Source organism: Anomaloglossus baeobatrachus, unplaced genomic scaffold (assembly GCF_048569485.1).
Source record: "Anomaloglossus baeobatrachus isolate aAnoBae1 unplaced genomic scaffold, aAnoBae1.hap1 Scaffold_3886, whole genome shotgun sequence".
In the NCBI taxonomy this organism is placed as follows: domain Eukaryota; kingdom Metazoa; phylum Chordata; class Amphibia; order Anura; family Aromobatidae; genus Anomaloglossus; species Anomaloglossus baeobatrachus.
In genome coordinates, this window is record NW_027443226.1 from 1 (window position 1) to 27,663 (window position 27,663).

At 46.5% G+C, this 27,663-nt stretch overlaps 15 non-coding genes and 2 pseudogenes across 15 annotated transcripts; all 17 read left to right on the forward strand.

The window, feature by feature from the left end:
- Nucleotides 1-694: 694 nt before the first annotated feature.
- On the forward strand, nt 695-898 carry LOC142275882 (U2 spliceosomal RNA; annotated as a pseudogene).
- Nucleotides 899-2,286: 1,388 nt separating this feature from the next.
- LOC142275850 (U2 spliceosomal RNA) lies at nt 2,287-2,477 on the forward strand. The gene has a single exon (XR_012739443.1). It is a non-coding gene; the product is annotated as a U2 spliceosomal RNA (small nuclear RNA).
- Nucleotides 2,478-3,866: 1,389 nt separating this feature from the next.
- LOC142275862 (U2 spliceosomal RNA) lies at nt 3,867-4,057 on the forward strand. Its single transcript, XR_012739454.1, has one exon. It is a non-coding gene; the product is annotated as a U2 spliceosomal RNA (small nuclear RNA).
- A 1,387-nt stretch (nt 4,058-5,444) lies between these two features.
- LOC142275874 (U2 spliceosomal RNA) lies at nt 5,445-5,635 on the forward strand. The gene has a single exon (XR_012739465.1). It is a non-coding gene; the product is annotated as a U2 spliceosomal RNA (small nuclear RNA).
- A 1,387-nt stretch (nt 5,636-7,022) lies between these two features.
- On the forward strand, nt 7,023-7,213 carry LOC142275884 (U2 spliceosomal RNA). The gene has a single exon (XR_012739472.1). It is a non-coding gene; the product is annotated as a U2 spliceosomal RNA (small nuclear RNA).
- A 1,386-nt stretch (nt 7,214-8,599) lies between these two features.
- LOC142275879 (U2 spliceosomal RNA) lies at nt 8,600-8,791 on the forward strand. The gene has a single exon (XR_012739470.1). It is a non-coding gene; the product is annotated as a U2 spliceosomal RNA (small nuclear RNA).
- Nucleotides 8,792-10,976: 2,185 nt separating this feature from the next.
- LOC142275883 (U2 spliceosomal RNA) lies at nt 10,977-11,180 on the forward strand (annotated as a pseudogene).
- Nucleotides 11,181-12,567: 1,387 nt separating this feature from the next.
- LOC142275885 (U2 spliceosomal RNA) lies at nt 12,568-12,758 on the forward strand. The gene has a single exon (XR_012739473.1). It is a non-coding gene; the product is annotated as a U2 spliceosomal RNA (small nuclear RNA).
- Nucleotides 12,759-14,145: 1,387 nt separating this feature from the next.
- On the forward strand, nt 14,146-14,336 carry LOC142275851 (U2 spliceosomal RNA). The gene has a single exon (XR_012739444.1). It is a non-coding gene; the product is annotated as a U2 spliceosomal RNA (small nuclear RNA).
- A 1,387-nt stretch (nt 14,337-15,723) lies between these two features.
- Nucleotides 15,724-15,914, forward strand: LOC142275852 (U2 spliceosomal RNA). Its single transcript, XR_012739445.1, has one exon. It is a non-coding gene; the product is annotated as a U2 spliceosomal RNA (small nuclear RNA).
- Nucleotides 15,915-17,301: 1,387 nt separating this feature from the next.
- Nucleotides 17,302-17,492, forward strand: LOC142275853 (U2 spliceosomal RNA). The gene has a single exon (XR_012739446.1). It is a non-coding gene; the product is annotated as a U2 spliceosomal RNA (small nuclear RNA).
- Nucleotides 17,493-18,879: 1,387 nt separating this feature from the next.
- LOC142275854 (U2 spliceosomal RNA) lies at nt 18,880-19,070 on the forward strand. Its single transcript, XR_012739447.1, has one exon. It is a non-coding gene; the product is annotated as a U2 spliceosomal RNA (small nuclear RNA).
- A 1,387-nt stretch (nt 19,071-20,457) lies between these two features.
- On the forward strand, nt 20,458-20,648 carry LOC142275855 (U2 spliceosomal RNA). The gene has a single exon (XR_012739448.1). It is a non-coding gene; the product is annotated as a U2 spliceosomal RNA (small nuclear RNA).
- Nucleotides 20,649-22,035: 1,387 nt separating this feature from the next.
- Nucleotides 22,036-22,226, forward strand: LOC142275856 (U2 spliceosomal RNA). Its single transcript, XR_012739449.1, has one exon. It is a non-coding gene; the product is annotated as a U2 spliceosomal RNA (small nuclear RNA).
- A 1,387-nt stretch (nt 22,227-23,613) lies between these two features.
- Nucleotides 23,614-23,804, forward strand: LOC142275857 (U2 spliceosomal RNA). The gene has a single exon (XR_012739450.1). It is a non-coding gene; the product is annotated as a U2 spliceosomal RNA (small nuclear RNA).
- A 1,387-nt stretch (nt 23,805-25,191) lies between these two features.
- LOC142275858 (U2 spliceosomal RNA) lies at nt 25,192-25,382 on the forward strand. Its single transcript, XR_012739451.1, has one exon. It is a non-coding gene; the product is annotated as a U2 spliceosomal RNA (small nuclear RNA).
- A 1,387-nt stretch (nt 25,383-26,769) lies between these two features.
- On the forward strand, nt 26,770-26,960 carry LOC142275860 (U2 spliceosomal RNA). The gene has a single exon (XR_012739452.1). It is a non-coding gene; the product is annotated as a U2 spliceosomal RNA (small nuclear RNA).
- Nucleotides 26,961-27,663: the final 703 nt, after the last annotated feature.

Below are 27,663 nucleotides of genomic sequence, written 5' to 3' on the forward strand. Positions count from 1 at the left end.
ATACAGGGCGGACTGCCCGTCCGGTCATTCATGCACGCCCGGAACCTGTGCAAAACCCGGTACTGCCCAAGGTGCCCCTTCGTGGAGGAAACATCGCTGCACGCCTTTTGGGACTGCCGTTTCGCACAGCGCCTGTTGGTTGCCCTGGAGGATGACCTGAGGAACTCCGTCCCCAGAGGGAGCCTATCGTACCATTCCGTACTTTATGGACTCTTCCCTGGGACTCACACCGTTGGAGCCATCCAGGAGGCTTGGCGCCTTATGAACTGCTTTAAGGACGCTATTTGGGTCGCCAGGAACCGGCTCATCTTGAAGAGGGAGAGGATGTCTATCCAGGATTGCCGCAGGCTGATCCACAGCCTGCTCAGAGACTATTCCATCATGGACAGTCCGGACGACAGCGCCGAGGAGGAGGTTTAGACCTCTTCCATGCCCCCTCCCTCCTTTTCCCGTTATGTGCGTCTTTCAATAAAGCTTCGGGCCTGTGATTTCCCCACCCTATCCCCCTTTTCCCCTACCCCCATCCCCCAATCGCCGGTTCGTCGTTATTTATTGTCTAACTTTTTCTTTCAGCTTGAGTGTTATGGATAAGCATAGGAGCGTGATGTATAGTTTAGTGCGTCGTACTCTATGGCTATGTAAGAAGGATTGTATATTTCTGTGTGTACGGGGCTGCGGCACTGTACACGGTTTGTTACCTTTTTGTGAGTAGTGCATGATAATAAAGATGCTGTTAAATCAAAAATCTGTTCTTATCAGTTTAATATCTGATACGTCCCCTATCTGGGGACCATATATTAAATGGATTTTTAGAACAGGGAGATGGAAAAAGAGCTTGCTCTGTCCACTCCACGCATTGACCTGGTATTGCAGTACCTCCAGGAACGGTGCACCCCTTCTTAACCCAGTTTCCAAAAGCAGAACTCAATTCACCTGATTCATATTAGCCCGATTTAATGAATTGGAAGAAAGCATACGTCTTCATATGCACCTCAATTTGGCCCATTCACTTTTCACACTTCCTCCTTTTGTTTTTTATCTTTCACACTTTTGACTTTCTTTATTCATCCAAATAGCAAACTCATCACCACTCAACCTGACCAACTCGGCTATGTCCCCGTGCTGCAGTTCTCTGTCTTATCTAGATCATTTGCAATTGAATGGAATAGATCCCTTTTGGACAAAGTGGATTCACCTGCTGCTGCAGTGACCACAGGTGTGATAAGATCTAGAATTGGCATCTGGTGCGATCTCTCCGCTTCCACTCCAAAGAAAGTTACCTGTTTATTCCTATCATGCATTGGTTTTTGGGGTTTTCTTTGAGTAATGATGATCTCTTTAGTAGTCTGTTGGCGCCCTCTCCTGGAGGAATAGTTTGCTTGCTCTTGGACATTCTAAAAGAGAGGTCATGATAGACATTGAGCTTCTGAGCTCAATTGGGGACAGTCATGGGTGATGAATGTTTGCAACCTACTGCGAAGCCTCATACCGCAATATAAGGAACGTCAAATACTAAGAAAGGGCGGCCTATGAAAGAATTACTACTTTCAATAAGTACACTTAAACGGCTAATTGGGAATAGAAAAACTGTAAAAAGCCCTCTGAGAAAGCCCCCCTCTAACCTTTGATAGTAAGCTTTTCTGTAGTCTGCCTGTTGATGTATTTTCCGTTTGAACTGTGCACAACATGAAGAGACGGAACACTGGCGGCTTGTCACAATGCCCCCCGATGACATCACAATAGCGCTGCTGCCTAGAAAACAAGCTGCGCAGAAGAAGTTGTTCTTTGGGTGGGAGGGTGGGCTAGTGGAAGGAGGGGGCAATCTCTTTTTTTCCCGGGTGGTAGGGGGATGACAGGAGAAGGGAAGCGGGGTGGTGAGAAAGGTACAGAGGGCAGGGTTTGGGGGCTGGGAAGGAAAGGGAAAAGATTAGGGTTTGGGGATGATGAAAGGGCTTTCTACGGGTAAGGATGGCAAAGGGTGGCAGTGACGGAAAGTCAGGCAACCTGTCCTGTCCGTCTTTTTGTATCGTGAATTGGAAAGACTGCAAGGGGGAGGGGAGTTGCTTGCGCCCTAAAGGAGGAGTTATTCAGATTCATTGCAGTGGGCGGCGGCTGCAAAACGCACCATTCTTCTTGTTTTTGCTCTGCAAAGCAGCCTTTTCAAGGGTTGGCTTGGGTGACAAAATGTCTTGTGTAGGCGTGGGTTTGTCTCCCTCTCGCTCTCTCTCCCTAAGATGTGTCCGGCATAGGCCAGGGTGCCACTCGAGGCCCAAACCAATTCTGGTTATCGCTTCTCGGCCTTTTGGCTAAGATCAAGTGTAGTATCTGTTCTTATCAGTTTAATATCTGATACGTCCCCTATCTGGGGACCATATATTAAATGGATTTTTAGAACAGGGAGATGGAAAAAGAGCTTGCTCTGTCCACTCCACGCATTGACCTGGTATTGCAGTACCTCCAGGAACGGTGCACCCCTTCTTAACCCAGTTTCCAAAAGCAGAACTCAATTCACCTGATTCATATTAGCCCGATTTAATGAATTGGAAGAAAGCATACGTCTTCATATGCACCTCAATTTGGCCCATTCACTTTTCACACTTCCTCCTTTTGTTTTTTATCTTTCACACTTTTTGACTTTCTTTATTCATCCAAATAGCAAACTCATCACCACTCAACCTGACCAACTCGGCTATGTCCCCGTGCTGCAGTTCTCTGTCTTATCTAGATCATTTGCAATTGAATGGAATAGATCCCTTTTGGACAAAGTGGATTCACCTGCTGCTGCAGTGACCACAGGTGTGATAAGATCTAGAATTGGCATCTGGTGCGATCTCTCCGCTTCCACTCCAAAGAAAGTTACCTGTTTATTCCTATCATGCATTGGTTTTTGGGGTTTTCTTTGAGTAATGATGATCTCTTTAGTAGTCTGTTGGCGCCCTCTCCTGGAGGAATAGTTTGCTTGCTCTTGGACATTCTAAAAGAGAGGTCATGATAGACATTGAGCTTCTGAGCTCAATTGGGGACAGTCATGGGTGATGAATGTTTGCAACCTACTGCGAAGCCTCATACCGCAATATAAGGAACGTCAAATACTAAGAAAGGGCGGCCTATGAAAGAATTACTACTTTCAATAAGTACACTTAAACGGCTAATTGGGAATAGAAAAACTGTAAAAAGCCCTCTGAGAAAGCCCCCCTCTAACCTTTGATAGTAAGCTTTTCTGTAGTCTGCCTGTTGATGTATTTTCCGTTTGAACTGTGCACAACATGAAGAGACGGAACACTGGCGGCTTGTCACAATGCCCCCCGATGACATCACAATAGCGCTGCTGCCTAGAAAACAAGCTGCGCAGAAGAAGTTGTTCTTTGGGTGGGAGGGTGGGCTAGTGGAAGGAGGGGGCAATCTCTTTTTTTCCCGGGTGGTAGGGGGATGACAGGAGAAGGGAAGCGGGTGGTGAGAAAGGTACAGAGGGCAGGGTTTGGGGGCTGGGAAGGAAAGGGAAAAGATTAGGGTTTTGGGGATGATGAAAGGGCTTTCTACGGGTAAGGATGGCAAAGGGTGGCAGTGACGGAAAGTCAGGCAACCTGTCCTGTCCGTCTTTTTGTATCGTGAATTGGAAAGACTGCAAGGGGGAGGGGAGTTGCTTGCGCCCTAAAGGAGGAGTTATTCAGATTCATTGCAGTGGGCGGCGGCTGCAAAACGCACCATTCTTCTTGTTTTTGCTCTGCAAAGCAGCCTTTTCAAGGGTTGGCTTGGGTGACAAAATGTCTTGTGTAGGCGTGGGTTTGTCTCCCTCTCGCTCTCTCTCCCTAAGATGTGTCCGGCATAGGCCAGGGTGCCACTCGAGGCCCAAACCAATTCTGGTTATCGCTTCTCGGCCTTTTGGCTAAGATCAAGTGTAGTATCTGTTCTTATCAGTTTAATATCTGATACGTCCCCTATCTGGGGACCATATATTAAATGGATTTTTAGAACAGGGAGATGGAAAAAGAGCTTGCTCTGTCCACTCCACGCATTGACCTGGTATTGCAGTACCTCCAGGAACGGTGCACCCCTTCTTAACCCAGTTTCCAAAAGCAGAACTCAATTCACCTGATTCATATTAGCCCGATTTAATGAATTGGAAGAAAGCATACGTCTTCATATGCACCTCAATTTGGCCCATTCACTTTTCACACTTCCTCCTTTTGTTTTTTATCTTTCACACTTTTGACTTTCTTTATTCATCCAAATAGCAAACTCATCACCACTCAACCTGACCAACTCGGCTATGTCCCCGTGCTGCAGTTCTCTGTCTTATCTAGATCATTTGCAATTGAATGGAATAGATCCCTTTTGGACAAAGTGGATTCACCTGCTGCTGCAGTGACCACAGGTGTGATAAGATCTAGAATTGGCATCTGGTGCGATCTCTCCGCTTCCACTCCAAAGAAAGTTACCTGTTTATTCCTATCATGCATTGGTTTTTGGGGTTTTCTTTGAGTAATGATGATCTCTTTAGTAGTCTGTTGGCGCCCTCTCCTGGAGGAATAGTTTGCTTGCTCTTGGACATTCTAAAAGAGAGGTCATGATAGACATTGAGCTTCTGAGCTCAATTGGGGACAGTCATGGGTGATGAATGTTTGCAACCTACTGCGAAGCCTCATACCGCAATATAAGGAACGTCAAATACTAAGAAAGGGCGGCCTATGAAAGAATTACTACTTTCAATAAGTACACTTAAACGGCTAATTGGGAATAGAAAAACTGTAAAAAGCCCTCTGAGAAAGCCCCCCTCTAACCTTTGATAGTAAGCTTTTCTGTAGTCTGCCTGTTGATGTATTTTCCGTTTGAACTGTGCACAACATGAAGAGACGGAACACTGGCGGCTTGTCACAATGCCCCCCGATGACATCACAATAGCGCTGCTGCCTAGAAAACAAGCTGCGCAGAAGAAGTTGTTCTTTGGGTGGGAGGGTGGGCTAGTGGAAGGAGGGGGCAATCTCTTTTTTTCCCGGGTGGTAGGGGGATGACAGGAGAAGGGAAGCGGGTGGTGAGAAAGGTACAGAGGGCAGGGTTTGGGGGCTGGGAAGGAAAGGGAAAAGATTAGGGTTTGGGGATGATGAAAGGGCTTTCTACGGGTAAGGATGGCAAAGGGTGGCAGTGACGGAAAGTCAGGCAACCTGTCCTGTCCGTCTTTTTGTATCGTGAATTGGAAAGACTGCAAGGGGGAGGGGAGTTGCTTGCGCCCTAAAGGAGGAGTTATTCAGATTCATTGCAGTGGGCGGCGGCTGCAAAACGCACCATTCTTCTTGTTTTTGCTCTGCAAAGCAGCCTTTTCAAGGGTTGGCTTGGGTGACAAAATGTCTTGTGTAGGCGTGGGTTTGTCTCCCTCTCGCTCTCTCTCCCTAAGATGTGTCCGGCATAGGCCAGGGTGCCACTCGAGGCCCAAACCAATTCTGGTTATCGCTTCTCGGCCTTTTGGCTAAGATCAAGTGTAGTATCTGTTCTTATCAGTTTAATATCTGATACGTCCCCTATCTGGGGACCATATATTAAATGGATTTTTAGAACAGGGAGATGGAAAAAGAGCTTGCTCTGTCCACTCCACGCATTGACCTGGTATTGCAGTACCTCCAGGAACGGTGCACCCCTTCTTAACCCAGTTTCCAAAAGCAGAACTCAATTCACCTGATTCATATTAGCCCGATTTAATGAATTGGAAGAAAGCATACGTCTTCATATGCACCTCAATTTGGCCCATTCACTTTTCACACTTCCTCCTTTTGTTTTTTATCTTTCACACTTTTGACTTTCTTTATTCATCCAAATAGCAAACTCATCACCACTCAACCTGACCAACTCGGCTATGTCCCCGTGCTGCAGTTCTCTGTCTTATCTAGATCATTTGCAATTGAATGGAATAGATCCCTTTTGGACAAAGTGGATTCACCTGCTGCTGCAGTGACCACAGGTGTGATAAGATCTAGAATTGGCATCTGGTGCGATCTCTCCGCTTCCACTCCAAAGAAAGTTACCTGTTTATTCCTATCATGCATTGGTTTTTGGGGTTTTCTTTGAGTAATGATGATCTCTTTAGTAGTCTGTTGGCGCCCTCTCCTGGAGGAATAGTTTGCTTGCTCTTGGACATTCTAAAAGAGAGGTCATGATAGACATTGAGCTTCTGAGCTCAATTGGGGACAGTCATGGGTGATGAATGTTTGCAACCTACTGCGAAGCCTCATACCGCAATATAAGGAACGTCAAATACTAAGAAAGGGCGGCCTATGAAAGAATTACTACTTTCAATAAGTACACTTAAACGGCTAATTGGGAATAGAAAAACTGTAAAAAGCCCTCTGAGAAAGCCCCCCTCTAACCTTTGATAGTAAGCTTTTCTGTAGTCTGCCTGTTGATGTATTTTCCGTTTGAACTGTGCACAACATGAAGAGACGGAACACTGGCGGCTTGTCACAATGCCCCCCGATGACATCACAATAGCGCTGCTGCCTAGAAAACAAGCTGCGCAGAAGAAGTTGTTCTTTGGGTGGGAGGGTGGGCTAGTGGAAGGAGGGGGCAATCTCTTTTTTTCCCGGGTGGTAGGGGGATGACAGGAGAAGGGAAGCGGGTGGTGAGAAAGGTACAGAGGGCAGGGTTTGGGGGCTGGGAAGGAAAGGGAAAAGATTAGGGTTTGGGGATGATGAAAGGGCTTTCTACGGGTAAGGATGGCAAAGGGTGGCAGTGACGGAAAGTCAGGCAACCTGTCCTGTCCGTCTTTTTGTATCGTGAATTGGAAAGACTGCAAGGGGGAGGGGAGTTGCTTGCGCCCTAAAGGAGGAGTTATTCAGATTCATTGCAGTGGGCGGCGGCTGCAAAACGCACCATTCTTCTTGTTTTTGCTCTGCAAAGCAGCCTTTTCAAGGGTTGGCTTGGGTGACAAAATGTCTTGTGTAGGCGTGGGTTTGTCTCCCTCTCGCTCTCTCTCCCTAAGATGTGTCCGGCATAGGCCAGGGTGCCACTCGAGGCCCAAACCAATTCTGGTTATCGCTTCTCGGCCTTTTGGCTAAGATCAAGTGTAGTATCTGTTCTTATCAGTTTAATATCTGATACGTCCCCTATCTGGGGACCATATATTAAATGGATTTTTAGAACAGGGAGATGGAAAAAGAGCTTGCTCTGTCCACTCCACGCATTGACCTGGTATTGCAGTACCTCCAGGAACGGTGCACCCCTTCTTAACCCAGTTTCCAAAAGCAGAACTCAATTCACCTGATTCATATTAGCCCGATTTAATGAATTGGAAGAAAGCATACGTCTTCATATGCACCTCAATTTGGCCCATTCACTTTTCACACTTCCTCCTTTTGTTTTTTATCTTTCACACTTTTGACTTTCTTTATTCATCCAAATAGCAAACTCATCACCACTCAACCTGACCAACTCGGCTATGTCCCCGTGCTGCAGTTCTCTGTCTTATCTAGATCATTTGCAATTGAATGGAATAGATCCCTTTTGGACAAAGTGGATTCACCTGCTGCTGCAGTGACCACAGGTGTGATAAGATCTAGAATTGGCATCTGGTGCGATCTCTCCGCTTCCACTCCAAAGAAAGTTACCTGTTTATTCCTATCATGCATTGGTTTTTGGGGTTTTCTTTGAGTAATGATGATCTCTTTAGTAGTCTGTTGGCGCCCTCTCCTGGAGGAATAGTTTGCTTGCTCTTGGACATTCTAAAAGAGAGGTCATGATAGACATTGAGCTTCTGAGCTCAATTGGGGACAGTCATGGGTGATGAATGTTTGCAACCTACTGCGAAGCCTCATACCGCAATATAAGGAACGTCAAATACTAAGAAAGGGCGGCCTATGAAAGAATTACTACTTTCAATAAGTACACTTAAACGGCTAATTGGGAATAGAAAAACTGTAAAAAGCCCTCTGAGAAAGCCCCCCTCTAACCTTTGATAGTAAGCTTTTCTGTAGTCTGCCTGTTGATGTATTTTCCGTTTGAACTGTGCACAACATGAAGAGACGGAACACTGGCGGCTTGTCACAATGCCCCCCGATGACATCACAATAGCGCTGCTGCCTAGAAAACAAGCTGCGCAGAAGAAGTTGTTCTTTGGGTGGGAGGGTGGGCTAGTGGAAGGAGGGGGCAATCTCTTTTTTTCCCGGGTGGTAGGGGGATGACAGGAGAAGGGAAGCGGGTGGTGAGAAAGGTACAGAGGGCAGGGTTTGGGGGCTGGGAAGGAAAGGGAAAAGATTAGGGTTTGGGGATGATGAAAGGGCTTTCTACGGGTAAGGATGGCAAAGGGTGGAGTGACGGAAAGTCAGGCAACCTGTCCTGTCCGTCTTTTTGTATCGTGAATTGGAAAGACTGCAAGGGGGAGGGGAGTTGCTTGCGCCCTAAAGGAGGAGTTATTCAGATTCATTGCAGTGGGCGGCGGCTGCAAAACGCACCATTCTTCTTGTTTTTGCTCTGCAAAGCAGCCTTTTCAAGGGTTGGCTTGGGTGACAAAATGTCTTGTGTAGGCGTGGGTTTGTCTCCCTCTCGCTCTCTCTCCCTAAGATGTGTCCGGCATAGGCCAGGGTGCCACTCGAGGCCCAAACCAATTCTGGTTATCGCTTCTCGGCCTTTTGGCTAAGATCAAGTGTAGTATCTGTTCTTATCAGTTTAATATCTGATACGTCCCCTATCTGGGGACCATATATTAAATGGATTTTTTAGAACAGGGAGATGGAAAAAGAGCTTGCTCTGTCCACTCCACGCATTGACCTGGTATTGCAGTACCTCCAGGAACGGTGCACCCCTTCTTAACCCAGTTTCCAAAAGCAGAACTCAATTCACCTGATTCATATTAGCCCGATTTAATGAATTGGAAGAAAGCATACGTCTTCATATGCACCTCAATTTGGCCCATTCACTTTTCACACTTCCTCCTTTTGTTTTTTATCTTTCACACTTTTGACTTTCTTTATTCATCCAAATAGCAAACTCATCACCACTCAACCTGACCAACTCGGCTATGTCCCCGTGCTGCAGTTCTCTGTCTTATCTAGATCATTTGCAATTGAATGGAATAGATCCCTTTTGGACAAAGTGGATTCACCTGCTGCTGCAGTGACCACAGGTGTGATAAGATCTAGAATTGGCATCTGGTGCGATCTCTCCGCTTCCACTCCAAAGAAAGTTACCTGTTTATTCCTATCATGCATTGGTTTTTGGGGTTTTCTTTGAGTAATGATGATCTCTTTAGTAGTCTGTTGGCGCCCTCTCCTGGAGGAATAGTTTGCTTGCTCTTGGACATTCTAAAAGAGAGGTCATGATAGACATTGAGCTTCTGAGCTCAATTGGGGACAGTCATGGGTGATGAATGTTTGCAACCTACTGCGAAGCCTCATACCGCAATATAAGGAACGTCAAATACTAAGAAAGGGCGGCCTATGAAAGAATTACTACTTTCAATAAGTACACTTAAACGGCTAATTGGGAATAGAAAAACTGTAAAAAGCCCTCTGAGAAAGCCCCCCTCTAACCTTTGATAGTAAGCTTTTCTGTAGTCTGCCTGTTGATGTATTTTCCGTTTGAACTGTGCACAACATGAAGAGACGGAACACTGGCGGCTTGTCACAATGCCCCCCGATGACATCACAATAGCGCTGCTGCCTAGAAAACAAGCTGCGCAGAAGAAGTTGTTCTTTGGGTGGGAGGGTGGGCTAGTGGAAGGAGGGGGCAATCTCTTTTTTTCCCGGGTGGTAGGGGGATGACAGGAGAAGGGAAGCGGGTGGTGAGAAAGGTACAGAGGGCAGGGTTTGGGGGCTGGGAAGGAAAGGGAAAAGATTAGGGTTTGGGGATGATGAAAGGGCTTTCTACGGGTAAGGATGGCAAAGGGTGGCAGTGACGGAAAGTCAGGCAACCTGTCCTGTCCGTCTTTTTGTATCGTGAATTGGAAAGACTGCAAGGGGGAGGGGAGTTGCTTGCGCCCTAAAGGAGGAGTTATTCAGATTCATTGCAGTGGGCGGCGGCTGCAAAACGCACCATTCTTCTTGTTTTTGCTCTGCAAAGCAGCCTTTTCAAGGGTTGGCTTGGGTGACAAAATGTCTTGTGTAGGCGTGGGTTTGTCTCCCTCTCGCTCTCTCTCCCTAAGATGTGTCCGGCATAGGCCAGGGTGCCACTCGAGGCCCAAACCAATTCTGGTTATCGCTTCTCGGCCTTTTGGCTAAGATCAAGTGTAGTGTTGTTCGAAGAGGTGGTTTAAGCTCCAGGCCACCTTAGTACAATGATACAATGCACACTGGAAGGTTGCGCTTGCTAGTACTCTGGGTGGATAGTATATTCATCTAGAGGAAAACATGGCCCTACCAGGATCGAGGCTATTAGACTGAGTAAGGGTGGGGGGCTATGGTACAACGTGCCCCAGGACTGACGACCCTGGAGTGAGTCTGAGCTTGCTGGCTTGGGACCCCGGCAAGCCTTGGGCTCTGTAGCACACCGTACCTTGCCTTTTCATACTTTTTGAGCATATTACCCTATCCCGGCCTTCTGGCTAGGAAGGGAAATTTTTATAATCCCGGTCGGAGGTCTGGTCAGCTTTGGGCTGAGAAACTAACACCCGGTTGGAGGTCTGGGTCAGCTTCGGCTGAGAAACCAACACCCGGTTGGAGGTCTGGGTCAGCTTCGGCTGAGAAACCAACACCCGGTTGGAGGTCCGGTTAGCCTTGGGCTGAGAAACCAACACCGGTTGACGGTCCGGGCAGTTTCGGCTGCGAAACCAGCAACTAGTAGCTCTCTATTCCACTTGGGTAAGATGCCTGGGTGGACGCTGGGAGCAACGACAAGGCTCAACCAGGCTTCGGCTTGGGGGAGCACCGAAGATCCCTGACCCTTGCTGTGGCCTTCTGGCTCGGAGGGACGGGGTTGATTTTTGGGGACCCTCTCCTCACGGTGGGGTCCACACGAATCCTAGCCTTTGCACTGTTTTTGGTGTGACTTCGGTCATGCATTTTTTGTGGTGCTTTGGAAAGCTTCATTAAATAAAAAAAAAAAAATCTGTTCTTATCAGTTTAATATCTGATACGTCCCCTATCTGGGGACCATATATTAAATGGATTTTTAGAACAGGGAGATGGAAAAAGAGCTTGCTCTGTCCACTCCACGCATTGACCTGGTATTGCAGTACCTCCAGGAACGGTGCACCCCTTCTTAACCCAGTTTCCAAAAGCAGAACTCAATTCACCTGATTCATATTAGCCCGATTTAATGAATTGGAAGAAAGCATACGTCTTCATATGCACCTCAATTTGGCCCATTCACTTTTCACACTTCCTCCTTTTGTTTTTTATCTTTCACACTTTTGACTTTCTTTATTCATCCAAATAGCAAACTCATCACCACTCAACCTGACCAACTCGGCTATGTCCCCGTGCTGCAGTTCTCTGTCTTATCTAGATCATTTGCAATTGAATGGAATAGATCCCTTTTGGACAAAGTGGATTCACCTGCTGCTGCAGTGACCACAGGTGTGATAAGATCTAGAATTGGCATCTGGTGCGATCTCTCCGCTTCCACTCCAAAGAAAGTTACCTGTTTATTCCTATCATGCATTGGTTTTTGGGGTTTTCTTTGAGTAATGATGATCTCTTTAGTAGTCTGTTGGCGCCCTCTCCTGGAGGAATAGTTTGCTTGCTCTTGGACATTCTAAAAGAGAGGTCATGATAGACATTGAGCTTCTGAGCTCAATTGGGGACAGTCATGGGTGATGAATGTTTGCAACCTACTGCGAAGCCTCATACCGCAATATAAGGAACGTCAAATACTAAGAAAGGGCGGCCTATGAAAGAATTACTACTTTCAATAAGTACACTTAAACGGCTAATTGGGAATAGAAAAACTGTAAAAAGCCCTCTGAGAAAGCCCCCCTCTAACCTTTGATAGTAAGCTTTTCTGTAGTCTGCCTGTTGATGTATTTTCCGTTTGAACTGTGCACAACATGAAGAGACGGAACACTGGCGGCTTGTCACAATGCCCCCCGATGACATCACAATAGCGCTGCTGCCTAGAAAACAAGCTGCGCAGAAGAAGTTGTTCTTTGGGTGGGAGGGTGGGCTAGTGGAAGGAGGGGGCAATCTCTTTTTTTCCCGGGTGGTAGGGGGATGACAGGAGAAGGGAAGCGGGTGGTGAGAAAGGTACAGAGGGCAGGGTTTGGGGGCTGGGAAGGAAAGGGAAAAGATTAGGGTTTGGGGATGATGAAAGGGCTTTCTACGGGTAAGGATGGCAAAGGGTGGCAGTGACGGAAAGTCAGGCAACCTGTCCTGTCCGTCTTTTTGTATCGTGAATTGGAAAGACTGCAAGGGGGAGGGGAGTTGCTTGCGCCCTAAAGGAGGAGTTATTCAGATTCATTGCAGTGGGCGGCGGCTGCAAAACGCACCATTCTTCTTGTTTTTGCTCTGCAAAGCAGCCTTTTCAAGGGTTGGCTTGGGTGACAAAATGTCTTGTGTAGGCGTGGGTTTGTCTCCCTCTCGCTCTCTCTCCCTAAGATGTGTCCGGCATAGGCCAGGGTGCCACTCGAGGCCCAAACCAATTCTGGTTATCGCTTCTCGGCCTTTTGGCTAAGATCAAGTGTAGTATCTGTTCTTATCAGTTTAATATCTGATACGTCCCCTATCTGGGGACCATATATTAAATGGATTTTTAGAACAGGGAGATGGAAAAAGAGCTTGCTCTGTCCACTCCACGCATTGACCTGGTATTGCAGTACCTCCAGGAACGGTGCACCCCTTCTTAACCCAGTTTCCAAAAGCAGAACTCAATTCACCTGATTCATATTAGCCCGATTTAATGAATTGGAAGAAAGCATACGTCTTCATATGCACCTCAATTTGGCCCATTCACTTTTCACACTTCCTCCTTTTGTTTTTTATCTTTCACACTTTTGACTTTCTTTATTCATCCAAATAGCAAACTCATCACCACTCAACCTGACCAACTCGGCTATGTCCCCGTGCTGCAGTTCTCTGTCTTATCTAGATCATTTGCAATTGAATGGAATAGATCCCTTTTGGACAAAGTGGATTCACCTGCTGCTGCAGTGACCACAGGTGTGATAAGATCTAGAATTGGCATCTGGTGCGATCTCTCCGCTTCCACTCCAAAGAAAGTTACCTGTTTATTCCTATCATGCATTGGTTTTTGGGGTTTTCTTTGAGTAATGATGATCTCTTTAGTAGTCTGTTGGCGCCCTCTCCTGGAGGAATAGTTTGCTTGCTCTTGGACATTCTAAAAGAGAGGTCATGATAGACATTGAGCTTCTGAGCTCAATTGGGGACAGTCATGGGTGATGAATGTTTGCAACCTACTGCGAAGCCTCATACCGCAATATAAGGAACGTCAAATACTAAGAAAGGGCGGCCTATGAAAGAATTACTACTTTCAATAAGTACACTTAAACGGCTAATTGGGAATAGAAAAACTGTAAAAAGCCCTCTGAGAAAGCCCCCCTCTAACCTTTGATAGTAAGCTTTTCTGTAGTCTGCCTGTTGATGTATTTTCCGTTTGAACTGTGCACAACATGAAGAGACGGAACACTGGCGGCTTGTCACAATGCCCCCCGATGACATCACAATAGCGCTGCTGCCTAGAAAACAAGCTGCGCAGAAGAAGTTGTTCTTTGGGTGGGAGGGTGGGCTAGTGGAAGGAGGGGGCAATCTCTTTTTTTCCCGGGTGGTAGGGGGATGACAGGAGAAGGGAAGCGGGTGGTGAGAAAGGTACAGAGGGCAGGGTTTGGGGGCTGGGAAGGAAAGGGAAAAGATTAGGGTTTGGGGATGATGAAAGGGCTTTCTACGGGTAAGGATGGCAAAGGGTGGCAGTGACGGAAAGTCAGGCAACCTGTCCTGTCCGTCTTTTTGTATCGTGAATTGGAAAGACTGCAAGGGGGAGGGGAGTTGCTTGCGCCCTAAAGGAGGAGTTATTCAGATTCATTGCAGTGGGCGGCGGCTGCAAAACGCACCATTCTTCTTGTTTTTGCTCTGCAAAGCAGCCTTTTCAAGGGTTGGCTTGGGTGACAAAATGTCTTGTGTAGGCGTGGGTTTGTCTCCCTCTCGCTCTCTCTCCCTAAGATGTGTCCGGCATAGGCCAGGGTGCCACTCGAGGCCCAAACCAATTCTGGTTATCGCTTCTCGGCCTTTTGGCTAAGATCAAGTGTAGTATCTGTTCTTATCAGTTTAATATCTGATACGTCCCCTATCTGGGGACCATATATTAAATGGATTTTTAGAACAGGGAGATGGAAAAAGAGCTTGCTCTGTCCACTCCACGCATTGACCTGGTATTGCAGTACCTCCAGGAACGGTGCACCCCTTCTTAACCCAGTTTCCAAAAGCAGAACTCAATTCACCTGATTCATATTAGCCCGATTTAATGAATTGGAAGAAAGCATACGTCTTCATATGCACCTCAATTTGGCCCATTCACTTTTCACACTTCCTCCTTTTGTTTTTTATCTTTCACACTTTTGACTTTCTTTATTCATCCAAATAGCAAACTCATCACCACTCAACCTGACCAACTCGGCTATGTCCCCGTGCTGCAGTTCTCTGTCTTATCTAGATCATTTGCAATTGAATGGAATAGATCCCTTTTGGACAAAGTGGATTCACCTGCTGCTGCAGTGACCACAGGTGTGATAAGATCTAGAATTGGCATCTGGTGCGATCTCTCCGCTTCCACTCCAAAGAAAGTTACCTGTTTATTCCTATCATGCATTGGTTTTTGGGGTTTTCTTTGAGTAATGATGATCTCTTTAGTAGTCTGTTGGCGCCCTCTCCTGGAGGAATAGTTTGCTTGCTCTTGGACATTCTAAAAGAGAGGTCATGATAGACATTGAGCTTCTGAGCTCAATTGGGGACAGTCATGGGTGATGAATGTTTGCAACCTACTGCGAAGCCTCATACCGCAATATAAGGAACGTCAAATACTAAGAAAGGGCGGCCTATGAAAGAATTACTACTTTCAATAAGTACACTTAAACGGCTAATTGGGAATAGAAAAACTGTAAAAAGCCCTCTGAGAAAGCCCCCCTCTAACCTTTGATAGTAAGCTTTTCTGTAGTCTGCCTGTTGATGTATTTTCCGTTTGAACTGTGCACAACATGAAGAGACGGAACACTGGCGGCTTGTCACAATGCCCCCCGATGACATCACAATAGCGCTGCTGCCTAGAAAACAAGCTGCGCAGAAGAAGTTGTTCTTTGGGTGGGAGGGTGGGCTAGTGGAAGGAGGGGGCAATCTCTTTTTTTCCCGGGTGGTAGGGGGATGACAGGAGAAGGGAAGCGGGTGGTGAGAAAGGTACAGAGGGCAGGGTTTGGGGGCTGGGAAGGAAAGGGAAAAGATTAGGGTTTGGGGATGATGAAAGGGCTTTCTACGGGTAAGGATGGCAAAGGGTGGCAGTGACGGAAAGTCAGGCAACCTGTCCTGTCCGTCTTTTTGTATCGTGAATTGGAAAGACTGCAAGGGGGAGGGGAGTTGCTTGCGCCCTAAAGGAGGAGTTATTCAGATTCATTGCAGTGGGCGGCGGCTGCAAAACGCACCATTCTTCTTGTTTTTGCTCTGCAAAGCAGCCTTTTCAAGGGTTGGCTTGGGTGACAAAATGTCTTGTGTAGGCGTGGGTTTGTCTCCCTCTCGCTCTCTCTCCCTAAGATGTGTCCGGCATAGGCCAGGGTGCCACTCGAGGCCCAAACCAATTCTGGTTATCGCTTCTCGGCCTTTTGGCTAAGATCAAGTGTAGTATCTGTTCTTATCAGTTTAATATCTGATACGTCCCCTATCTGGGGACCATATATTAAATGGATTTTTAGAACAGGGAGATGGAAAAAGAGCTTGCTCTGTCCACTCCACGCATTGACCTGGTATTGCAGTACCTCCAGGAACGGTGCACCCCTTCTTAACCCAGTTTCCAAAAGCAGAACTCAATTCACCTGATTCATATTAGCCCGATTTAATGAATTGGAAGAAAGCATACGTCTTCATATGCACCTCAATTTGGCCCATTCACTTTTCACACTTCCTCCTTTTGTTTTTTATCTTTCACACTTTTGACTTTCTTTATTCATCCAAATAGCAAACTCATCACCACTCAACCTGACCAACTCGGCTATGTCCCCGTGCTGCAGTTCTCTGTCTTATCTAGATCATTTGCAATTGAATGGAATAGATCCCTTTTGGACAAAGTGGATTCACCTGCTGCTGCAGTGACCACAGGTGTGATAAGATCTAGAATTGGCATCTGGTGCGATCTCTCCGCTTCCACTCCAAAGAAAGTTACCTGTTTATTCCTATCATGCATTGGTTTTTGGGGTTTTCTTTGAGTAATGATGATCTCTTTAGTAGTCTGTTGGCGCCCTCTCCTGGAGGAATAGTTTGCTTGCTCTTGGACATTCTAAAAGAGAGGTCATGATAGACATTGAGCTTCTGAGCTCAATTGGGGACAGTCATGGGTGATGAATGTTTGCAACCTACTGCGAAGCCTCATACCGCAATATAAGGAACGTCAAATACTAAGAAAGGGCGGCCTATGAAAGAATTACTACTTTCAATAAGTACACTTAAACGGCTAATTGGGAATAGAAAAACTGTAAAAAGCCCTCTGAGAAAGCCCCCCTCTAACCTTTGATAGTAAGCTTTTCTGTAGTCTGCCTGTTGATGTATTTTCCGTTTGAACTGTGCACAACATGAAGAGACGGAACACTGGCAGCTTGTCACAATGCCCCCCGATGACATCACAATAGCGCTGCTGCCTAGAAAACAAGCTGCGCAGAAGAAGTTGTTCTTTGGGTGGGAGGGTGGGCTAGTGGAAGGAGGGGGCAATCTCTTTTTTTCCCGGGTGGTAGGGGGATGACAGGAGAAGGGAAGCGGGTGGTGAGAAAGGTACAGAGGGCAGGGTTTGGGGGCTGGGAAGGAAAGGGAAAAGATTAGGGTTTGGGGATGATGAAAGGGCTTTCTACGGGTAAGGATGGCAAAGGGTGGCAGTGACGGAAAGTCAGGCAACCTGTCCTGTCCGTCTTTTTGTATCGTGAATTGGAAAGACTGCAAGGGGGAGGGGAGTTGCTTGCGCCCTAAAGGAGGAGTTATTCAGATTCATTGCAGTGGGCGGCGGCTGCAAAACGCACCATTCTTCTTGTTTTTGCTCTGCAAAGCAGCCTTTTCAAGGGTTGGCTTGGGTGACAAAATGTCTTGTGTAGGCGTGGGTTTGTCTCCCTCTCGCTCTCTCTCCCTAAGATGTGTCCGGCATAGGCCAGGGTGCCACTCGAGGCCCAAACCAATTCTGGTTATCGCTTCTCGGCCTTTTGGCTAAGATCAAGTGTAGTATCTGTTCTTATCAGTTTAATATCTGATACGTCCCCTATCTGGGGACCATATATTAAATGGATTTTTAGAACAGGGAGATGGAAAAAGAGCTTGCTCTGTCCACTCCACGCATTGACCTGGTATTGCAGTACCTCCAGGAACGGTGCACCCCTTCTTAACCCAGTTTCCAAAAGCAGAACTCAATTCACCTGATTCATATTAGCCCGATTTAATGAATTGGAAGAAAGCATACGTCTTCATATGCACCTCAATTTGGCCCATTCACTTTTCACACTTCCTCCTTTTGTTTTTTATCTTTCACACTTTTGACTTTCTTTATTCATCCAAATAGCAAACTCATCACCACTCAACCTGACCAACTCGGCTATGTCCCCGTGCTGCAGTTCTCTGTCTTATCTAGATCATTTGCAATTGAATGGAATAGATCCCTTTTGGACAAAGTGGATTCACCTGCTGCTGCAGTGACCACAGGTGTGATAAGATCTAGAATTGGCATCTGGTGCGATCTCTCCGCTTCCACTCCAAAGAAAGTTACCTGTTTATTCCTATCATGCATTGGTTTTTGGGGTTTTCTTTGAGTAATGATGATCTCTTTAGTAGTCTGTTGGCGCCCTCTCCTGGAGGAATAGTTTGCTTGCTCTTGGACATTCTAAAAGAGAGGTCATGATAGACATTGAGCTTCTGAGCTCAATTGGGGACAGTCATGGGTGATGAATGTTTGCAACCTACTGCGAAGCCTCATACCGCAATATAAGGAACGTCAAATACTAAGAAAGGGCGGCCTATGAAAGAATTACTACTTTCAATAAGTACACTTAAACGGCTAATTGGGAATAGAAAAACTGTAAAAAGCCCTCTGAGAAAGCCCCCCTCTAACCTTTGATAGTAAGCTTTTCTGTAGTCTGCCTGTTGATGTATTTTCCGTTTGAACTGTGCACAACATGAAGAGACGGAACACTGGCGGCTTGTCACAATGCCCCCCGATGACATCACAATAGCGCTGCTGCCTAGAAAACAAGCTGCGCAGAAGAAGTTGTTCTTTGGGTGGGAGGGTGGGCTAGTGGAAGGAGGGGGCAATCTCTTTTTTTCCCGGGTGGTAGGGGGATGACAGGAGAAGGGAAGCGGGTGGTGAGAAAGGTACAGAGGGCAGGGTTTGGGGGCTGGGAAGGAAAGGGAAAAGATTAGGGTTTGGGGATGATGAAAGGGCTTTCTACGGGTAAGGATGGCAAAGGGTGGCAGTGACGGAAAGTCAGGCAACCTGTCCTGTCCGTCTTTTTGTATCGTGAATTGGAAAGACTGCAAGGGGGAGGGGAGTTGCTTGCGCCCTAAAGGAGGAGTTATTCAGATTCATTGCAGTGGGCGGCGGCTGCAAAACGCACCATTCTTCTTGTTTTTGCTCTGCAAAGCAGCCTTTTCAAGGGTTGGCTTGGGTGACAAAATGTCTTGTGTAGGCGTGGGTTTGTCTCCCTCTCGCTCTCTCTCCCTAAGATGTGTCCGGCATAGGCCAGGGTGCCACTCGAGGCCCAAACCAATTCTGGTTATCGCTTCTCGGCCTTTTGGCTAAGATCAAGTGTAGTATCTGTTCTTATCAGTTTAATATCTGATACGTCCCCTATCTGGGGACCATATATTAAATGGATTTTTAGAACAGGGAGATGGAAAAAGAGCTTGCTCTGTCCACTCCACGCATTGACCTGGTATTGCAGTACCTCCAGGAACGGTGCACCCCTTCTTAACCCAGTTTCCAAAAGCAGAACTCAATTCACCTGATTCATATTAGCCCGATTTAATGAATTGGAAGAAAGCATACGTCTTCATATGCACCTCAATTTGGCCCATTCACTTTTCACACTTCCTCCTTTTGTTTTTTATCTTTCACACTTTTGACTTTCTTTATTCATCCAAATAGCAAACTCATCACCACTCAACCTGACCAACTCGGCTATGTCCCCGTGCTGCAGTTCTCTGTCTTATCTAGATCATTTGCAATTGAATGGAATAGATCCCTTTTGGACAAAGTGGATTCACCTGCTGCTGCAGTGACCACAGGTGTGATAAGATCTAGAATTGGCATCTGGTGCGATCTCTCCGCTTCCACTCCAAAGAAAGTTACCTGTTTATTCCTATCATGCATTGGTTTTTGGGGTTTTCTTTGAGTAATGATGATCTCTTTAGTAGTCTGTTGGCGCCCTCTCCTGGAGGAATAGTTTGCTTGCTCTTGGACATTCTAAAAGAGAGGTCATGATAGACATTGAGCTTCTGAGCTCAATTGGGGACAGTCATGGGTGATGAATGTTTGCAACCTACTGCGAAGCCTCATACCGCAATATAAGGAACGTCAAATACTAAGAAAGGGCGGCCTATGAAAGAATTACTACTTTCAATAAGTACACTTAAACGGCTAATTGGGAATAGAAAAACTGTAAAAAGCCCTCTGAGAAAGCCCCCCTCTAACCTTTGATAGTAAGCTTTTCTGTAGTCTGCCTGTTGATGTATTTTCCGTTTGAACTGTGCACAACATGAAGAGACGGAACACTGGCGGCTTGTCACAATGCCCCCCGATGACATCACAATAGCGCTGCTGCCTAGAAAACAAGCTGCGCAGAAGAAGTTGTTCTTTGGGTGGGAGGGTGGGCTAGTGGAAGGAGGGGGCAATCTCTTTTTTTCCCGGGTGGTAGGGGGATGACAGGAGAAGGGAAGCGGGTGGTGAGAAAGGTACAGAGGGCAGGGTTTGGGGGCTGGGAAGGAAAGGGAAAAGATTAGGGTTTGGGGATGATGAAAGGGCTTTCTACGGGTAAGGATGGCAAAGGGTGGCAGTGACGGAAAGTCAGGCAACCTGTCCTGTCCGTCTTTTTGTATCGTGAATTGGAAAGACTGCAAGGGGGAGGGGAGTTGCTTGCGCCCTAAAGGAGGAGTTATTCAGATTCATTGCAGTGGGCGGCGGCTGCAAAACGCACCATTCTTCTTGTTTTTGCTCTGCAAAGCAGCCTTTTCAAGGGTTGGCTTGGGTGACAAAATGTCTTGTGTAGGCGTGGGTTTGTCTCCCTCTCGCTCTCTCTCCCTAAGATGTGTCCGGCATAGGCCAGGGTGCCACTCGAGGCCCAAACCAATTCTGGTTATCGCTTCTCGGCCTTTTGGCTAAGATCAAGTGTAGTATCTGTTCTTATCAGTTTAATATCTGATACGTCCCCTATCTGGGGACCATATATTAAATGGATTTTTAGAACAGGGAGATGGAAAAAGAGCTTGCTCTGTCCACTCCACGCATTGACCTGGTATTGCAGTACCTCCAGGAACGGTGCACCCCTTCTTAACCCAGTTTCCAAAAGCAGAACTCAATTCACCTGATTCATATTAGCCCGATTTAATGAATTGGAAGAAAGCATACGTCTTCATATGCACCTCAATTTGGCCCATTCACTTTTCACACTTCCTCCTTTTGTTTTTTATCTTTCACACTTTTGACTTTCTTTATTCATCCAAATAGCAAACTCATCACCACTCAACCTGACCAACTCGGCTATGTCCCCGTGCTGCAGTTCTCTGTCTTATCTAGATCATTTGCAATTGAATGGAATAGATCCCTTTTGGACAAAGTGGATTCACCTGCTGCTGCAGTGACCACAGGTGTGATAAGATCTAGAATTGGCATCTGGTGCGATCTCTCCGCTTCCACTCCAAAGAAAGTTACCTGTTTATTCCTATCATGCATTGGTTTTTGGGGTTTTCTTTGAGTAATGATGATCTCTTTAGTAGTCTGTTGGCGCCCTCTCCTGGAGGAATAGTTTGCTTGCTCTTGGACATTCTAAAAGAGAGGTCATGATAGACATTGAGCTTCTGAGCTCAATTGGGGACAGTCATGGGTGATGAATGTTTGCAACCTACTGCGAAGCCTCATACCGCAATATAAGGAACGTCAAATACTAAGAAAGGGCGGCCTATGAAAGAATTACTACTTTCAATAAGTACACTTAAACGGCTAATTGGGAATAGAAAAACTGTAAAAAGCCCTCTGAGAAAGCCCCCCTCTAACCTTTGATAGTAAGCTTTTCTGTAGTCTGCCTGTTGATGTATTTTCCGTTTGAACTGTGCACAACATGAAGAGACGGAACACTGGCGGCTTGTCACAATGCCCCCCGATGACATCACAATAGCGCTGCTGCCTAGAAAACAAGCTGCGCAGAAGAAGTTGTTCTTTGGGTGGGAGGGTGGGCTAGTGGAAGGAGGGGGCAATCTCTTTTTTTCCCGGGTGGTAGGGGGATGACAGGAGAAGGGAAGCGGGTGGTGAGAAAGGTACAGAGGGCAGGGTTTGGGGGCTGGGAAGGAAAGGGAAAAGATTAGGGTTTGGGGATGATGAAAGGGCTTTCTACGGGTAAGGATGGCAAAGGGTGGCAGTGACGGAAAGTCAGGCAACCTGTCCTGTCCGTCTTTTTGTATCGTGAATTGGAAAGACTGCAAGGGGGAGGGGAGTTGCTTGCGCCCTAAAGGAGGAGTTATTCAGATTCATTGCAGTGGGCGGCGGCTGCAAAACGCACCATTCTTCTTGTTTTTGCTCTGCAAAGCAGCCTTTTCAAGGGTTGGCTTGGGTGACAAAATGTCTTGTGTAGGCGTGGGTTTGTCTCCCTCTCGCTCTCTCTCCCTAAGATGTGTCCGGCATAGGCCAGGGTGCCACTCGAGGCCCAAACCAATTCTGGTTATCGCTTCTCGGCCTTTTGGCTAAGATCAAGTGTAGTATCTGTTCTTATCAGTTTAATATCTGATACGTCCCCTATCTGGGGACCATATATTAAATGGATTTTTAGAACAGGGAGATGGAAAAAGAGCTTGCTCTGTCCACTCCACGCATTGACCTGGTATTGCAGTACCTCCAGGAACGGTGCACCCCTTCTTAACCCAGTTTCCAAAAGCAGAACTCAATTCACCTGATTCATATTAGCCCGATTTAATGAATTGGAAGAAAGCATACGTCTTCATATGCACCTCAATTTGGCCCATTCACTTTTCACACTTCCTCCTTTTGTTTTTTATCTTTCACACTTTTGACTTTCTTTATTCATCCAAATAGCAAACTCATCACCACTCAACCTGACCAACTCGGCTATGTCCCCGTGCTGCAGTTCTCTGTCTTATCTAGATCATTTGCAATTGAATGGAATAGATCCCTTTTGGACAAAGTGGATTCACCTGCTGCTGCAGTGACCACAGGTGTGATAAGATCTAGAATTGGCATCTGGTGCGATCTCTCCGCTTCCACTCCAAAGAAAGTTACCTGTTTATTCCTATCATGCATTGGTTTTTGGGGTTTTCTTTGAGTAATGATGATCTCTTTAGTAGTCTGTTGGCGCCCTCTCCTGGAGGAATAGTTTGCTTGCTCTTGGACATTCTAAAAGAGAGGTCATGATAGACATTGAGCTTCTGAGCTCAATTGGGGACAGTCATGGGTGATGAATGTTTGCAACCTACTGCGAAGCCTCATACCGCAATATAAGGAACGTCAAATACTAAGAAAGGGCGGCCTATGAAAGAATTACTACTTTCAATAAGTACACTTAAACGGCTAATTGGGAATAGAAAAACTGTAAAAAGCCCTCTGAGAAAGCCCCCCTCTAACCTTTGATAGTAAGCTTTTCTGTAGTCTGCCTGTTGATGTATTTTCCGTTTGAACTGTGCACAACATGAAGAGACGGAACACTGGCGGCTTGTCACAATGCCCCCCGATGACATCACAATAGCGCTGCTGCCTAGAAAACAAGCTGCGCAGAAGAAGTTGTTCTTTGGGTGGGAGGGTGGGCTAGTGGAAGGAGGGGGCAATCTCTTTTTTTCCCGGGTGGTAGGGGGATGACAGGAGAAGGGAAGCGGGTGGTGAGAAAGGTACAGAGGGCAGGGTTTGGGGGCTGGGAAGGAAAGGGAAAAGATTAGGGTTTGGGGATGATGAAAGGGCTTTCTACGGGTAAGGATGGCAAAGGGTGGCAGTGACGGAAAGTCAGGCAACCTGTCCTGTCCGTCTTTTTGTATCGTGAATTGGAAAGACTGCAAGGGGGAGGGGAGTTGCTTGCGCCCTAAAGGAGGAGTTATTCAGATTCATTGCAGTGGGCGGCGGCTGCAAAACGCACCATTCTTCTTGTTTTTGCTCTGCAAAGCAGCCTTTTCAAGGGTTGGCTTGGGTGACAAAATGTCTTGTGTAGGCGTGGGTTTGTCTCCCTCTCGCTCTCTCTCCCTAAGATGTGTCCGGCATAGGCCAGGGTGCCACTCGAGGCCCAAACCAATTCTGGTTATCGCTTCTCGGCCTTTTGGCTAAGATCAAGTGTAGTATCTGTTCTTATCAGTTTAATATCTGATACGTCCCCTATCTGGGGACCATATATTAAATGGATTTTTAGAACAGGGAGATGGAAAAAGAGCTTGCTCTGTCCACTCCACGCATTGACCTGGTATTGCAGTACCTCCAGGAACGGTGCACCCCTTCTTAACCCAGTTTCCAAAAGCAGAACTCAATTCACCTGATTCATATTAGCCCGATTTAATGAATTGGAAGAAAGCATACGTCTTCATATGCACCTCAATTTGGCCCATTCACTTTTCACACTTCCTCCTTTTGTTTTTTATCTTTCACACTTTTGACTTTCTTTATTCATCCAAATAGCAAACTCATCACCACTCAACCTGACCAACTCCGCTATGTCCCCGTGCTGCAGTTCTCTGTCTTATCTAGATCATTTGCAATTGAATGGAATAGATCCCTTTTGGACAAAGTGGATTCACCTGCTGCTGCAGTGACCACAGGTGTGATAAGATCTAGAATTGGCATCTGGTGCGATCTCTCCGCTTCCACTCCAAAGAAAGTTACCTGTTTATTCCTATCATGCATTGGTTTTTGGGGTTTTCTTTGAGTAATGATGATCTCTTTAGTAGTCTGTTGGCGCCCTCTCCTGGAGGAATAGTTTGCTTGCTCTTGGACATTCTAAAAGAGAGGTCATGATAGACATTGAGCTTCTGAGCTCAATTGGGGACAGTCATGGGTGATGAATGTTTGCAACCTACTGCGAAGCCTCATACCGCAATATAAGGAACGTCAAATACTAAGAAAGGGCGGCCTATGAAAGAATTACTACTTTCAATAAGTACACTTAAACGGCTAATTGGGAATAGAAAAACTGTAAAAAGCCCTCTGAGAAAGCCCCCCTCTAACCTTTGATAGTAAGCTTTTCTGTAGTCTGCCTGTTGATGTATTTTCCGTTTGAACTGTGCACAACATGAAGAGACGGAACACTGGCGGCTTGTCACAATGCCCCCCGATGACATCACAATAGCGCTGCTGCCTAGAAAACAAGCTGCGCAGAAGAAGTTGTTCTTTGGGTGGGAGGGTGGGCTAGTGGAAGGAGGGGGCAATCTCTTTTTTTCCCGGGTGGTAGGGGGATGACAGGAGAAGGGAAGCGGGTGGTGAGAAAGGTACAGAGGGCAGGGTTTGGGGGCTGGGAAGGAAAGGGAAAAGATTAGGGTTTGGGGATGATGAAAGGGCTTTCTACGGGTAAGGATGGCAAAGGGTGGCAGTGACGGAAAGTCAGGCAACCTGTCCTGTCCGTCTTTTTGTATCGTGAATTGGAAAGACTGCAAGGGGGAGGGGAGTTGCTTGCGCCCTAAAGGAGGAGTTATTCAGATTCATTGCAGTGGGCGGCGGCTGCAAAACGCACCATTCTTCTTGTTTTTGCTCTGCAAAGCAGCCTTTTCAAGGGTTGGCTTGGGTGACAAAATGTCTTGTGTAGGCGTGGGTTTGTCTCCCTCTCGCTCTCTCTCCCTAAGATGTGTCCGGCATAGGCCAGGGTGCCACTCGAGGCCCAAACCAATTCTGGTTATCGCTTCTCGGCCTTTTGGCTAAGATCAAGTGTAGTATCTGTTCTTATCAGTTTAATATCTGATACGTCCCCTATCTGGGGACCATATATTAAATGGATTTTTAGAACAGGGAGATGGAAAAAGAGCTTGCTCTGTCCACTCCACGCATTGACCTGGTATTGCAGTACCTCCAGGAACGGTGCACCCCTTCTTAACCCAGTTTCCAAAAGCAGAACTCAATTCACCTGATTCATATTAGCCCGATTTAATGAATTGGAAGAAAGCATACGTCTTCATATGCACCTCAATTTGGCCCATTCACTTTTCACACTTCCTCCTTTTGTTTTTTATCTTTCACACTTTTGACTTTCTTTATTCATCCAAATAGCAAACTCATCACCACTCAACCTGACCAACTCGGCTATGTCCCCGTGCTGCAGTTCTCTGTCTTATCTAGATCATTTGCAATTGAATGGAATAGATCCCTTTTGGACAAAGTGGATTCACCTGCTGCTGCAGTGACCACAGGTGTGATAAGATCTAGAATTGGCATCTGGTGCGATCTCTCCGCTTCCACTCCAAAGAAAGTTACCTGTTTATTCCTATCATGCATTGGTTTTTGGGGTTTTCTTTGAGTAATGATGATCTCTTTAGTAGTCTGTTGGCGCCCTCTCCTGGAGGAATAGTTTGCTTGCTCTTGGACATTCTAAAAGAGAGGTCATGATAGACATTGAGCTTCTGAGCTCAATTGGGGACAGTCATGGGTGATGAATGTTTGCAACCTACTGCGAAGCCTCATACCGCAATATAAGGAACGTCAAATACTAAGAAAGGGCGGCCTATGAAAGAATTACTACTTTCAATAAGTACACTTAAACGGCTAATTGGGAATAGAAAAACTGTAAAAAGCCCTCTGAGAAAGCCCCCCTCTAACCTTTGATAGTAAGCTTTTCTGTAGTCTGCCTGTTGATGTATTTTCCGTTTGAACTGTGCACAACATGAAGAGACGGAACACTGGCGGCTTGTCACAATGCCCCCCGATGACATCACAATAGCGCTGCTGCCTAGAAAACAAGCTGCGCAGAAGAAGTTGTTCTTTGGGTGGGAGGGTGGGCTAGTGGAAGGAGGGGGCAATCTCTTTTTTTCCCGGGTGGTAGGGGGATGACAGGAGAAGGGAAGCGGGTGGTGAGAAAGGTACAGAGGGCAGGGTTTGGGGGCTGGGAAGGAAAGGGAAAAGATTAGGGTTTGGGGATGATGAAAGGGCTTTCTACGGGTAAGGATGGCAAAGGGTGGCAGTGACGGAAAGTCAGGCAACCTGTCCTGTCCGTCTTTTTGTATCGTGAATTGGAAAGACTGCAAGGGGGAGGGGAGTTGCTTGCGCCCTAAAGGAGGAGTTATTCAGATTCATTGCAGTGGGCGGCGGCTGCAAAACGCACCATTCTTCTTGTTTTTGCTCTGCAAAGCAGCCTTTTCAAGGGTTGGCTTGGGTGACAAAATGTCTTGTGTAGGCGTGGGTTTGTCTCCCTCTCGCTCTCTCTCCCTAAGATGTGTCCGGCATAGGCCAGGGTGCCACTCGAGGCCCAAACCAATTCTGGTTATCGCTTCTCGGCCTTTTGGCTAAGATCAAGTGTAGTATCTGTTCTTATCAGTTTAATATCTGATACGTCCCCTATCTGGGGACCATATATTAAATGGATTTTTAGAACAGGGAGATGGAAAAAGAGCTTGCTCTGTCCACTCCACGCATTGACCTGGTATTGCAGTACCTCCAGGAACGGTGCACCCCTTCTTAACCCAGTTTCCAAAAGCAGAACTCAATTCACCTGATTCATATTAGCCCGATTTAATGAATTGGAAGAAAGCATACGTCTTCATATGCACCTCAATTTGGCCCATTCACTTTTCACACTTCCTCCTTTTGTTTTTTATCTTTCACACTTTTGACTTTCTTTATTCATCCAAATAGCAAACTCATCACCACTCAACCTGACCAACTCGGCTATGTCCCCGTGCTGCAGTTCTCTGTCTTATCTAGATCATTTGCAATTGAATGGAATAGATCCCTTTTGGACAAAGTGGATTCACCTGCTGCTGCAGTGACCACAGGTGTGATAAGATCTAGAATTGGCATCTGGTGCGATCTCTCCGCTTCCACTCCAAAGAAAGTTACCTGTTTATTCCTATCATGCATTGGTTTTTGGGGTTTTCTTTGAGTAATGATGATCTCTTTAGTAGTCTGTTGGCGCCCTCTCCTGGAGGAATAGTTTGCTTGCTCTTGGACATTCTAAAAGAGAGGTCATGATAGACATTGAGCTTCTGAGCTCAATTGGGGACAGTCATGGGTGATGAATGTTTGCAACCTACTGCGAAGCCTCATACCGCAATATAAGGAACGTCAAATACTAAGAAAGGGCGGCCTATGAAAGAATTACTACTTTCAATAAGTACACTTAAACGGCTAATTGGGAATAGAAAAACTGTAAAAAGCCCT